The 14253-nt window shown below is 41.4% G+C and overlaps 1 protein-coding gene across 1 annotated transcript in view; it reads right to left on the minus strand.

Annotated features, from left to right (window-relative positions):
- Positions 1–14253, minus strand: part of LOC308309441 (uncharacterized protein) — a 50598-nt gene that overhangs the window by 28514 nt on the left and 7831 nt on the right. Inside the window, exon 5 of the mRNA XM_080755283.1 lies at positions 10350–10482. The gene's annotated coding sequence lies outside the window, so the exon portion shown is untranslated. The remainder of the gene's footprint in view (positions 1–10349; positions 10483–14253) is intronic.

The following is a 14253-nucleotide window of genomic DNA, read 5'->3' on the forward strand; positions in this document are numbered from 1 at the left end:
GGCCTTACGTTTGTGGCGTGGGAAACCCGACGGGTCCCGTTGGTACGGGGGGATGGACGCGTGGTGGGACGCGGAGGATGGGGGCACCGGGGGCACTGGGCAGGTACCTCTTGTCCTCGGACATCACGTCACCTATAAACGTGCAAAACACAGAAGAAAAACTATTAAGAAATTCTTCTAAGAAGTTAGTCGCCGACCACACGGGGCCGCGAAACTAGTTAACAAGCCGGAGTCTCGTTTGTTATCGGAATCAACCAGACAAATCACTCCACCAACTAAGAACGGCCATGCCACCCACAGAATCGATTGGGGATTGGGGATCCATCTAAAAGTATAAAGCATATTATATACATTTTCCAATTTCAATAAATATGGTTTTGTGAACATACTATTCTTCTAACACAATAGTTTAAAGCCTGCGACGTAACTCACCGTCAAGTTCAAGTGAACCGAAATTGAATTATTGTAATCGGTACCCGGTACTCGAGCATGTTCGGTTCGGTACCGGATTGGTCCCGAGGTGCGTAGGGTCTGCCGGGTGTAGCGAAGAGGCGTCTTGTAGCTGCAGTACGGCCAATCCTTGATGGTCTAGTGGTTAGGAAAGGGGGGGGACCCAGGCCAGGCCTGGTTGGCTGACCAGAGGCCTGGCCCGTGTGGGTCCCCGGGGGGGGGGGGGGGGGTATTTCTGACCTCTCTCGGTCAAAACAGGGAAGAAAAGGTTGAGGGTCTTGGTACCTCCATCTAAAAGTATAAAGCATATTATATACATTTTCCAATTTCAATAAATATGGTTTTGTGAACATACTATTCTTCTAACACAATAGTTTAAAGCCTGTGACGTAAATCACCGTCAAGTTCAAGTGCGCGGTCATGTGCCCGAGACGGAGATTGATAATCTCCGTCAAATTAGTGCTATGAAAACTGATCCATCGTCAGCAAGCCTAGAGGCGCTTGAGAACCAATGGCATCTCTCATCCACTATGTGACAGGATAATACAGTATATATTACAGTATTTCTGACCTCTCTCTGTCCTTCCTCCTGACCTCCTCGGAGGTCACCTTCGCCCGGTGTTTGGCCATGGCCAAAGCGGCTCTTTGTTTTTTACTGAAATAAAAATAATTATAATATAAATCAATATTATGTCAACAGTCAATTCTACAGAAAATTATCATTAACGCAATATAGGTTATCTTTACAGCATGGCCGCAGCGTCAGGACACCTCCTGGTGGACACCTCCTCCTTCACGTGCTGCGTCACCTTCTTCATACCGTCCCTGGGGGTGGAGGAGGGCCAGAAGATAGGTTATCTTTACAGTAAAAGGGTGGCCGCGGCGTCCTCCGTGGACACCTCGTCCTTCACCTCGAGGGTGAGGGTCTTCAGCTTCAATATATTGTATAATACTAGTGGTATGATCTATATAATACTATATTAATATATTGTATAATACTAGTGGTATGATCTATATAATACTATATTAATATATTGTATAATACTAGTGTATAATCTATATAATACTATAAGCTATAAGACTATGGTGACTAAAATTAAGAGTAAATATATTGACAATTTCGTCAAAAATAAACTAGACTAAAATGTTAGAGGGACTAGTGGATAAGGGATCCAGTAGCATTAAAAGTAAGTCATTTTATGTTTGGTTGCGCAAGCTGTTTGGCATTAAAACACCATCATGGGATTCATGGCGCACCAAAATATATTTGTCAACAAAATAAACTGTAGATTTAGTAGACTAAAACTAGACCAACACTAAAACAAAGTGTGCTGTCAAAAACACCTGCTCCTGATGTGCATCACCATGGCTGTTATGGCCAGTAATGCCATCTTACGGCTTATATGGCCACTGACATGGCCACTGACATGCCTAACGTAATGCAATCATTAAAATGTGCAGTGAACATTAACAACTGATTTGCAGTTAAAAACATAAATTCAAATAAAGCCGAAATGACCAAATTACAATTACATACATTAGTGATTAGTCTTAGCACTAGAGACACAGCACTAGAATTGCATTGTATATAGTCATAGCACGCCATAGCACATATGTATAGCATAGTAGTATATATGTATAGTTTATATATGTATAGTTTCATTATATAGATATTCCACTGTTACTTTCTTAGCTTACGCATGTTTCATGATAAATGCTTTTATTCCCATGCTTTTGTTCTTGCTTAATGTAAATCGCTCTGGATTAAGAGCGTTTGCTAAATGCCTAAATTGTAAATTGTAATAAAAACGAGCCCCCGTTCCATTTCTGGTTAACTTAAGCACAACGTGGTGTCAGTCTGTCCGTTCATCCCCGACACCAGGTTGCTGCAGTTTTTGCGGGGCTGAAATAGCCCCGGCGGCTAAAGAGCAGAGCTAATGGAGGCCTCTGAGCCTCGACTTGGAGTAGCGGTACCGGAGCTAGAACGGCCGGGCCTCGTTAAAGCTATTTGGACTTCTTAAGCATCGGAGCTAAAAGCTCTGGGCCTAGCGTTGAAGAAGCTAAGCGACAGTTATGCCTGTGGGCGAGGTACATGCTATAGCACATGTTAGCCGCTAACTGCTAACATGCACCTCGCCCACGGTAGCTAGCAGCAGCGAAGATGCAAAGCTAAAGGCATTTTCACCGTACGAGGCATTTGCTAAATAAAAAATACCCTTACATTTAGGCAATAATAAGCTGATATGAAGAGCATTGCCGTGACTCGTAGGCTACTATAACTGCTTTAATAAAATAAATGTTTAAATCTTACCTGTTTCAACAAGCACAACCGCGCGGCGCGCGCATCTCACTCTCACACAATGGCCGTCGGCGTCTGTCTTAAGAGAACGTCTGTACGTGCTTACGTCACAAGCCCAGCAGTGTTGGGTTATGTTTGATTGATTGATTGAAATCTTTATTAACAGTTTGCAGAATTACAGTACATTTTAAGCACAAACTCAATACAAAGACTGTTAACTGTGAGTGGACGACCCAATTAAGCCTTACACTTGTTTACAACAGGGTCCACATTGTTCAATTCATCAAAACCTTTAGAGACAAACAAATAGACACTTCTATGTAGTTAAAGAACAGAACAGGAATTCATCATATAGGAAGCGAAAAGGGAAAAAAATATATATACAGTGAGGGGAACAGGGGGATAAAAGAAAACGAAAGACAGAGTGTAGGGCGCCTGCACACAACACCATGCGTTGATGCCATGTGTGCAGGCACCCAACACCACGTCCATACAAAAACATAGTGCAATCCATAGTACAAAGACAGAGTGTAGGGCGCCTGCACACAACACCATGCGTTGATGCCATGTGTGCATATGTGCAGGCACCCAACACCACGTCCATACAAAAACATAGTACAATCCAGATAAAAATTCAGCTTTTACAGAGGCCAGTTTCGAATTGCAGCCATCCGTAGGTGCCCTTTGAGAGCAGTTTTGAAGGAGCCAAGGGATTCACATGTCTTAATGTGTGTGTGTGTGTGTGTGTGTGTGTGTGTGTGTGTGTGTGTGTGTGTGTGTGTGTGTGTGTGTGTGTGTGTGAGTGAGGGGGGGGGGGGAGGACATGGGAGCGTAACATTAAGTGAAACAATACAAAGATACAATACAAATATATTATATAAATATTATAACTATGAACTCTATTTATTTACTTTCGTCTGTTTTTGTCATTTCTGATTTTCATAAAGTGCTAATTTAAATGAAATCTTATTTTATTTATATAGTGGAATATATAAAATGGGTTAATTACATGCCACTCATTATGAGCTGCATGGTGTAATTAACCCATTACGACATGAGCCTGACTAAATTCCTTAGAATTCAGTAGTATTCAAACATCATCATGCCATGGTCCCCCAAAATGATTTGGCTGCGGACCCCCCTCCCCATCTGAAGAGGATTTGTGAGAAGATTTGTGTTGAAATAATTAATGCTAATAGGACTGGTTGTTAAAGACAAGCTCCCAGTGTGAGCTTTGTCTGCCATGTATTAACCCATTTTGACCTGAGATCAGATTCTAGAAATGTCTTCTACATCCTGACAGGTTTCTGAAAAAGCAATGTTTCTATGTCAGTTGTTCTTCGATTTTTCAAAAATAGCAGATCTGCTATTTTTCAATAGCTAAAGCATAAGGTAATGCTAACACCAAAAGGGGTTCCCGCCCCAAAATGGGTTAATAGCCAACATGTATATGGATGAAGGGGTTAAAATGATTGTCATCTGTATGTTATCGTTTTGTTTTTTGTTTGTTTTTCATTTTAAGTAATTGTATTGTATTGTGTTTTGTTGTATTGTCTGTTTGTCAAAAAAATAAAAATGCATATTGTTAAAAAAAAAGATTGTCATGCTTTCTTTGTCATGCATGCTATTCTTTTGTAAATATGATTTGTTCTAGTATAGCACGTGGTGCTTATATCATTGGTTCTCAAAATGTTTCATGTCAAGGACCCCCAATGTATGGCGTTGTCACCTGGATCAACTCCAAGTCTGCTCATGAGGGGCAAGGGACGCGTAGCATCAAAATCAAAATAAAGCTCAACACAATCCAGGCCGGTCTATGCAGGCGTGTGCACGAAATGAGCATGAATGTGACAATTTCACAGGGCTGTGCCTCTCATTGAAAATGTATCACTATAGGCACGTCAGTCGCTGCCCTTCTGAAAAGGCCTTACATGTGATGTTTGGAAACATTTCAAAATGTAATGTGAAAGCAGTTATTTGGTAGTCTTAAAATAAGTACTTACTACTACAAATTGTCTTAAAAGTCACACTGTGGCTGCAATCTTGTCTCAGATAGTAATTTTAGCTTGATGTACATGTACAATTATTTGATTGAAGATGTAATAACTTAGTAAGAGAAAAAAGAAATATAATCTAAAAACAAGATTAGTCATCTTATACATTTTTCTCTTGTTTAGTATATCATTATTAAAACAAGATCAATAATCTAGCATGGCTAGATATAAGTTGGCAATTCTTGCTAAGATCATTGTTTTTGCAGTGTATATATATATATATATATATATATATATACTGTGTATATATAGGCCCACTCTGAAAAGCAACCATTCACAAAACGCATGCACATCACAGACGCTAAAGGGCACAAGCGTAGCGGTTATTAGTAGTCCCACAATGAACTGACACATAGGCTCAGTGAACATGGCAGGCTGCGTATGGGACTGCCAAGCTAAATACACCCAGACCCCCCTCCCTATCACTTTATGGATGTAATGCATAGTGGGCTGCCAAACTAAATACATCCAGACCCCCCTATATCACTTCATGGATGTAATGGATCCCCTTCGGCCTCCTGAGGCACTTTAGACGGCCGTGGCACATATTATTGGAAAGTGCTCGGAGCCATTGGCGGAATGGAACATATTCAAATCCACAGTTAAGTTGGTTGCACACAGTACCGGCCGTAGCGCCATTCACAGCGCTCTCATCGTGCGGTGAGATAATAGAGGGATGGGCAGTGGAGGAAGAAATGAAGGCCTACTCGCTTTTTTGTTGTTGGATCAATGATCTGGAGCAGTGGTAACCAACCTTTTCAAGCCCAAGAGCCCATTTTATTCCCAATTGTAAGCCAAGATCTACCACTAAAACGTGTTAGAAAAAACACTTGTTTTTTTGCTATTTCTGACAGGCTCAATGCATGTGCACACATCCACACAAAGACTAAAGCTTAAATTAGAATAAATACTTATAGTAAGTTATATTATCAATGTCAAATAATATTAAGACAAATTAGAAATAATTAGTAGGCTATTAGAAATATTTTGTTTCTCATTTCAATGAATATTCACATTGGCAGATGTTCAAATGACATAGGCATAATATGACCATATATATTTGCACAGATATGGTGACATACTCTCAGGGTCAGCCCACCTTTAATGAGACTGCTGTGACTGCACTTTATCTGCAAGCGTTTTGAAATCTGGTTCATATTTAGTGATTGCCAGTCTGAGGGTGTCATTAAGATGTGAGTCAGTCATACGAGTTCTAAACTTGGATTTTATTATTTTCATTTGTGAAAAGGCCATTTCACATAAGTACATGGAACCAAAGTAGGCATGCAATCAGGGGATACTTCTCTGCTCACAAGAGACCAAAATTCCTTCTCTTTAGCTCTGACCTGCAGGTGACAGTCACTTACTAATCCAATAATCTCCATTTAAATATCTGAAGTTAATGCAAACACATCCTGCATTTTATCGGACAGCAGTTCAATGACAGTAGGCTCAGTAAAGAGGAAAGGGTTTGATACAAAAGCAGCTACTTGACTCATGTGTTGTACTTCAACAAGTTTTCATATTTCATATTTATCATATTTTTTGCTCTATGTGTGCATGTGTACAGAATTCAAACTGTAGCATTGATTATTGTCACGGACAGAAGTAATTCTTTCCCTTTGCATATGCCCTGGAGTGCACTCGCCTATTAGTTTGCATTGCAGACTGGTATATTCAGTATATTTTTCTCATTTTTATATTTTTGTTGTTGCTGCGCAGCAGTTGAGGAGAACGCAACTATGCATTCCTTTAAGCAACACAACTTCTGCAGCTGCATCCATATGTTTAGAATTTGCATCAATGATCAAATCCCAATAATAAAAAATATTATAACAACGAACAACGAAAACTGAAGGAGCAGCGGCGCTATCGGCTAGTAGTCCCAACTCTGTGTCTGCAGCCTGTCACGAGCCCCGTAATGAACTGATACGGGAGGCACGTTGTTCCGTATTTTAATGTCGGGTCGGAGAATAAATACAGTATGAATGACGGCGGGATTTATTTGACAACTCTGTCCTGCTTTCTTCACGAGAAGAGAAGAGCGCTCACAGCTGCTAATATGGTAGCAGCCCTGTGGCTGACCTGTCAGTTCTCTTTACGGCATGACGTAGTGTAGAATAGTTGATGTGAACCTGGGTCTGGGAAGCTCAGAGCTGCAGCCATTGGCTGATGATACGAGCACACGACCAATGGGACAGATCATTCAGTGTTGCTAAGATACCACCCCCCCCACCACACACGCACAGTCGCACACACACCCTTGGACGATGGGGTCTATTCTCAAACTCAGAGCCACAGCGCTCTGCTCAAAATTAATTTGCATGTGACGAGCGGCACTGACATTATTCCAATGGGTCTGTCTGACACTTCGCGATCGACTGGAAACGTTCCCGCGAGCTACCGGTAGATCGCGAACCCCCGGTTGGTTACCCCTGGTGTAGATCTATACATCCACTAACCTGCACCATGGAATGAATAGAACACAACGTGTAGATCTATACATCCACTAACCTGCACCATGGAATGAATAGAACACAACGTGTAGATCTATACATCCACTAACCTGCACCATGGAATGAATAGAACACAACGTGTAGATCTATACATGCACTAACCTGGCGACATGCGCTGCATACTTCTTCTGTAGCTTGCATATGGGGGCAGATTTATGGTGGAACTGCACGGCGATATCTGGAAGAGCAGCAAACAGACGTGATGATGAGACACATTAACCTCATTGAGAGCAGAGAGCAGATTCTACAACATGTCTTCTAAATCAGGGGTGGGCAACTTTGGATATGGACAGGGCCACACTCACTCGAGAGGGCCACACTGCATATACTGTTGTAGTAGCCAAGATAGCAGATCTACAAGCTCAAAACATGTCACACTGCGACACGTTTTGAGCTTGTAGATCTGCTATTTTTGCTGTATTTGGATTGAAATATATTTTTATATTGAAAACTACTAGTAACTGGTGTACTGACCATGGTATTACTGTGCTTAACTGACCAGCCAACTGGCCTGACCAGAACCCCACAGAGATTCTAGGTTGTATTGTCAAGAGGAAGGTGTGAGACATGAGACTGAACAATACAAATTAACTTACGGCTGTTATCAAAGCAAACCTGGGCTTCCATAACACCTCAACAGTGCCACAGGCTGGTCACCTCCATGCCACGCCCCATTGATGAAATGGTTTGTTCAAAAGTAGCCCAGATCAAGTATTGACTGCATACATAAATATACTTTTTTAGTGGTCTCGTAAATATTCTAATATTTTGAAATAGGATTTTTAGATTTTCATGAGCTGTACGCCATACTCATCAAGATTAAAACAAAAGTCAGATACAAGGCCTGGTTACAAAATTAATTTGGAAGGGGGAACGACCAAGGCTGAAAAATACAATTATTTACCAAAGTAAACAACAAGGTGGATTTGAATTGCCCAATTTAGAATTATATCAAATCTCCTTTGCCATCCGCTCACTTGAGAAATGGTTTTCCCAAGAAGAGAATATCCCATGGCTTCTGATGGAACGCAGTATAGTCACACCCTACAAATTGAATGAAGTTCTGTTCAGTGGCACATTGAGTAAATACTGCCAACAAAAATGTGGTCCTCTCATATCTCATTCCATTCATATATGGCAACAAGCCGAAGAAATTGGAAAATGGAATGTTAAATGGCACATACTGTACATACACCAATTTTTAAAAACACGTCATTGTGCTTAGAACGCAAACCCTTGGTCTTTCCATCCTGGTCCAGTTGTGGCATCCATACTTTATTTCATCTAGATTCATCCCATTATAAAAAAATCTAGAGTTGCAAATTGCTGCTAGTCTATCAACTAGGCTTGATAGATAGCCTGATATAGTCTGGGCTTTAAATGAGCTGTACTGTACTTTGTTTGAATGTGTGAAAGGTGGTATATAAATAAAATGGCCTACTTGCTCAGACTGAGGTAACGCATATATATATATATATATATATATATAGTCTGTATAATCATTAATAGGCTACTACTCATTGTTGGTATTTTGAGGTAAACCCACCTTTTCAGACTCCATCATGGCCCATAGCACTTACCCTACCCCCTTAGATAGCATTTGATACAGACTTATAGCATGTTATGAAGACAGCACTATAATTGCACTGTATGTAGTCATAGCACGTCATAGTACATATGTATAGCATAGTATAGTATATATATGTATAGTTTATATGTATAGTTTAATTATATAGATATTCCACTGTTACTTTCTTAGGTTACGCATGTTTCATGATAAATGTTTTTATGTGATGTATTCCCATGCTTTTTTGTTCTTGCTTAATGTAAATCGCTCTGGATTAAGAGCGTCTGCTAAATGCCTGAATTGTAAACTGACCTGAATGGAATGGTCTCTCTCTCTGTGTGAATATCTCTCTCTCTCTGTGTGTGAATGAGGTGTAAACTGACCTTAATGGAACGGTCTCTCTCTGTGTGTGTGTGTGTGTGTGTGTGTGTGTGTGTGTGTGTGTGTGTGTGTGTGTGTGTGTGTGTGTGTGTGTGTGTGTGTGTGTGTGTGTGTGTGTGTGTGTGAGCTACATAGAAGTGTCTATTTGTATGTCTCTAAATGTTTTGATGAATTGAACAATGTGGACCCTGTTGTAAACAAGTGTAATGCTTAACTGGGTCGTCCACTCACAGTTAACAGTCTTTGTATTGAGTTGTACTTGAAATGTACTGTAATTCTGCAAACTGTTAATAAATACTTCAATTAATCAATCAATCAGTGTGAGTGTGTGTGTAAATCTTTTTGATTGATTCAGCAATAGTATTTATTAACTGTTTGCAGAATTCCAGTACATTTAAAGTACAACTCAATACAAATACTGTTAACTGTGAGTGGACGACACCACCAGTAAGACGCGCAAACGCGGGAAGCGAACGCAGCTGAGACCCTGGAGATCATGTCTGCCTGTCTGTGTGTCGGTCCCGCTGTTACTGTATATGTGGACCTGGCCCCTTTTGTGCCCATATATGGAGCTGAGTGGACCTGGCCCCTTTTGTGCCCATATATGGAGCTGAGTGATTGCTGATGCAACACACTCCATATTTGGATAGCGCGACAGACAGACACACAGACAGACATGATCTGCTAGGTCTCATAGTAAGTGCTCACTGCGTTCGCAATAAAGCATTACACTTGTTAGCCCCTCTCGGGACCCCCTGGGTCAGCTCATTACTGTATTGTATACCCTTTAACAAACAAGTATTACACCAAGGTTTAACTGCTTTAAATGTACACTTTGAACAGTTTCAAGACCTCAAAGAAAGAGAAAAGAATAAAAGTAGGCCAGGGTCCAGCTAATGTTGAAGGTCCAAAGGCTAGATTGTCCCAAAAGGCGACAGCTCCCTCCTCTGGCCAGGATGAGTAACTGTAGGGCCACTTATGGAAAACAACACTTCACACTCAAGATAGCTCTTAAATGGTTATTTACACTTACTGATAGCCAGGGTGAGGTCTTACTGATAGCCAATAGGGGGAGGTCTTACTGATAGCCAGGGTGAGGTCTCTGCGCTGCACGAATCCGATGAGCCTCTCAGACTCGCGGGACACGACGACCGGGAAGCCGTTGTAGTCGGTGTCCTTGATGAGGGTCTCCACGTCCTCCACCGTGGTGCTGTCCTAGAGGAGACAGGGTGTTACTACACCCTCTAGGTGGCGCTGTCCTACATAGGATGGCAATTATAAATGCGGCAGGTGCGCACAATGCAACTTCACCACTAAGAGCCACACTTTTACACACCCACTCACGGGTAAAAACTTTGACATCAAGGGCACCATAACATGCACAACCAAAAATGTGATATACTTGCTCAAATGCCCATGTTGGACTAGGATATGTTGGCAAGACCAACAGGGCGCTAAAGACGCACATGTTCGAGCATAGAAGCAGCATCCAGCAACCAAGATCCTAAAAAGCCCCTTTGGTTGCAATGCAGTTTCTGTCCTCTAAACACACAGTGGCCACTCTGAGATATCAGGGGGTTGAACCAGGGGGGCAGTCAGACAGATATTTTGTGAAGCCACTGAGGAAATCGGGATTTCCTGAAAGTTCATATAATGGGCCTGTTGTGGCACTGTCACTGGACCCAAAAGAACCCATAGCCCCATAGAAGTCCATGTATTTGGGCCCAACTTCACCTAGACTGTATTACCTTAATAAACATGGTCATGAATACTTTCTGCTTCCAGTCACTAGTTTAAAGTCTAATTTCTAATGTCATAATATTCTTTTTGGAAAATGATGGTCCCATTTATACCAGTAAGACGCGCAAACGCGGGAAGCAAACGCAGCTGAGACCCTGCAGATCATGTCTGTCTGTCTGTCTGTCTGTCTGTCTGTTACTGTATATGTGGACCTGGCCCCTTTTGTGCCCATATATGGAGCTGAGTGGACCTGGCCCCTTTTGTGCCCATATATGGAGCTGAGTGATTGCAACACACTCCATATTTGGATAGCGGGACAGACACACACACACACACACAGACAGATAGACAGACAGACAGACAGACAGACATGATCTGCTAGGTCTCATAGTAAGTGCTCACTGCGTTCGCAAAAATAAATTACCATAAAGTTGCATATGTTCTGAGGGGCGTGGCTACCGTTACAGTCTATGATCGGGAGTCCCCTCCCACTCGAGTCAAAATAAAAACCAACGGAGAAGAAGGGGGGGGAAGTCCCGCCTCGTTGTCTGGGCCAGCCAATGGGCCAGCTGGGCCCAAACGGATCTAGAAAGATGGCGACTTACAGTGCAAGGAATTACTGGCTTCATTTTACGTCCATGTTAGACCCGGGGAACGCTTTGTCCATATCTTTTACAGTCTATGGGTTGAACATGTGAAATGCCCCATGCAGGCGAGGAGGGGATCTGAATAGATTGTTGCTACAACGTGAATCCTTTTGGATTTACACTTTAAATACAATGTCCCCAAAGGGAATGAACGAGGACTTCCCCATCAGCCATTTTTTAAAATAATTTCTTTATCGTATGCTGTATATATTTGAATTGTTGCCTAAGTAATAATACCTGATTATGTGAATCACGGTCTTAGATTCTATAATAATCATCACATTTTACAATTTACAATTTAGGCATTTAGCAGACACTCTTAGGGCCGATTCATACTCCTATTTTAGAGCCGAATATAATTCGGTTCGGCGCTGTAGAGCCTACAATGTGACGTCATTTGAGGTTCGGGGGGGCGGGTACCGTCCTAAAGTCGGCTATTCGGTGCTACTGAAACATTTCTGACGAGCCGAAATAATTTCGGCACTACAAGCGTGCACTTGGCCTTGAGCCAATAGGTGGGCTGGGTAGTATGTCTGGTCGATGACGAGGCAGAGGAGGCGTGTTCTCCTCGGCTGTGTTCTGCCTCCTCCCCACTGGCTGTCTGGGCCATGACGCTCACCTGGCGGCTGGTTGCCTAGCGACACCCCACAATATGTTATAGTGTATATTGTATAGTGTTATAGTGTATATTGTATAGTGTTACAGTGTTATAGTGCAGTTGTATATATTTATAGGAGGGTTGACATACTGTGAATCAGGAGGTCCAGGTTCGTTACTGAAGTAAGGAGGATTTCCTGGTTTAGACCAGTCACTCTTCACAGACAGAAGGCTGGGAGTTGGAGACTCTGCTCTGTGGTAGACACTTCTGGAATCATACAGACAGAAATAACAATACATAAACAACAGAGACAGTGAATAATACTACTATTACTTTTGTGCATGTAATTAGCATAACAGTAGCTTGTATTCCATGTAGTACAAACGGTGCAATGGAATGATTTGCCCAAGGAGATAAAGACAAGTGCCTCTCTAAACACTTAAATCTTAGGTCAGGATTGAGAAGGCGTTTTTAGAATCCTGAATGGGTCTGTTGAATCGAGCAATTGTAGAGGGTCCTCCTCAGGAGAGCTTTGATGCTTCGGTGTCCGTGAAGAGATGGATGGGAGAGGGACTGAGAGTCAGGAGACCACATTGTAAATCCTGGCCCCAGGACAATGCATGAGTTAAAAATCACACCCGATGGGCTCGGTATGGTTTTTCCTCTTACAGTACTGCCATGAAAGGCAATGTGTTATTGAACTTTGAACAATTGAAAAATATGTGTATGTGCATAGATAACAAGGACTTTTTTAGATACCTCCAAATACGAGAGTACTTCATGGGGGAGGTGAAAGCATCCGAGCCGGTGGCCTCAAACGATCTCATACAGGTTTTTATTCAGGCATATAAGCAGGAGTCCAAAAGAGTAGTGTCCAGTATATATAATGCCCTGGTTTCAGCTAGGTCTAACTCCACAGAGTACATTAAAACTAATTGGGAAAAAGAGTTGGAGATTACCATCACATCAGAAGAATGGGCAAACATGTGCAAAACACAAATTACATCCACCAACTCAAGAATGTGGAGAGAATTCTGTTGGAAGAACTTAATGAGATTTTTTATTACTCCAAAAATTAAATCAAGACAACTGAAAACAGAACAGCCTTGCTGGAGACAATGTGGCCACAAGGAAGCGGGCCACGCTCATATTTTCTGGTCTTGTCCTAAAATTCAGAAATACTGGCAGGATATTCACTCCACTTTGGAGACCATTCTGTGTTTTGAGATACCTCTGTCTGTTTCTTTTCTACTATTGGGAAATATCCCTGAAGAGTTTCTAACACATGATAAATATTGAATCAAGATCCTCTTAGCATCAAGTAAAAAAGCAATCACACGACGCTGGTACCAACAGGACCCACCAACGAAAGATCAATGGATGGACATTATTGAGGAACTGCATTCTATGGAAAAACTAACATTCATACTTAGACTACAAGAGGATAAATTCTATAAAAAATGGGAAAAGTGGAATCTCTTCTCTCAGCCTAGCGATATTGCAATAGAATTTCATTGAATGTTTATTGTAATATGAAAAATGCAGCCTTTTTCTTTTACTTTTTGTCTTTTTTTTCTTGTTAGTTGAGTTTTTGTCTGTCTGTTCTTCCTTCAATAAAAATTAAGTGGGAAGTGAGGTGCTCCTATCATTATATATATCATTATATATCATCATACGTCACATTTGATCTAATTTCTTTCATTCTCAATAGCAAATATTGAGACCTGTGGGGACAAGCTGTATAGCAAAAAAGGGAAGGGAAAATGTTCATGGTGGACTGAATACATTTCTCCATGGTCTGAATAAATAAGTTTCATATTTTATTGTTAAACCTTAACCCGGCATGTGATGAACTCTGCAGTGCTCAGTGCTCAGAAATGCAATGTCTTAATGCCACAGTTAGGTATGCACGTGACTAATGCACTGACATGGAGATGTTTACAAGTGTTAATTGGTATACTGCGTTATACTCTTTTATTAATACAATGTATTGCGTTATAT

This window comes from Protomyctophum bolini (genome assembly GCF_963924005.1).
Source record: "Protomyctophum bolini genome assembly, chromosome: 22".
Lineage (NCBI taxonomy): Eukaryota > Metazoa > Chordata > Actinopteri > Myctophiformes > Myctophidae > Protomyctophum > Protomyctophum bolini.